Below are 502 nucleotides of genomic sequence, written 5' to 3' on the forward strand. Positions count from 1 at the left end.
TAGGAGTCGTGAGGGGGAGCCGAGTCGGTCGCGCAGGGCTGGTTGGGCGCCCCTGGGCAGTGATGCTGGTGCCGCTGCTGCCCGCGCCGGTGCGGCTGGCTCAGTGAGCGCGGGCTCCGGCTCGAGAGCGGCGGCGGCAGCAGCAGCAGCAACACCAACACCAGGCGGAGCCGGGCGGGGCTCCTGCGGCGTGAGTGACCGGCCGACAGGCCAGGCGGCGGAGGGGAAGGGGAGGCGGCTGCAACGCGCCTGCGCGCCTCTGGGAGGCGCAAGCCAAGAAGCCGCGGGCAGGCGGCGGACTCCCCCTGCAGGCCGGACAGGTAGGTGCAACCAGCGGCGCCTCGCCGCTCCAAGACCCGCTCGCCGTCTGCGCTCGAGGGAGCCCCCCTCCCACCCCTGCCTCTCCGCTCCTCCCCCTCCCTTCTCCGCCTCCGGCCAAGCCTCCGTTCTCCTCCCCCTTGGCGGGCATCTGGACCATCCCCCGGCCGCTCTGGGGAATGGC

The 502-nt window shown here is 74.7% G+C and overlaps 1 protein-coding gene across 1 annotated transcript in view; it reads left to right on the top strand.

Annotated features, from left to right (window-relative positions):
• Window positions 1–233: 233 nt before the first annotated feature.
• The window catches only part of ADNP2 (ADNP homeobox 2), a 19,316-nt gene continuing 19,047 nt past the window's right edge, over window positions 234–502 (top strand). Inside the window, exon 1 of the mRNA XM_015412475.1 lies at window positions 234–320. The gene's annotated coding sequence lies outside the window, so the exon portion shown is untranslated. The remainder of the gene's footprint in view (window positions 321–502) is intronic.

This window comes from Gekko japonicus, unplaced genomic scaffold (genome assembly GCF_001447785.1).
Source record: "Gekko japonicus isolate JY-2015 unplaced genomic scaffold, Gekko_japonicus_V1.1 scaffold54, whole genome shotgun sequence".
Taxonomy (NCBI): Eukaryota; Metazoa; Chordata; class Lepidosauria; order Squamata; family Gekkonidae; genus Gekko; species Gekko japonicus.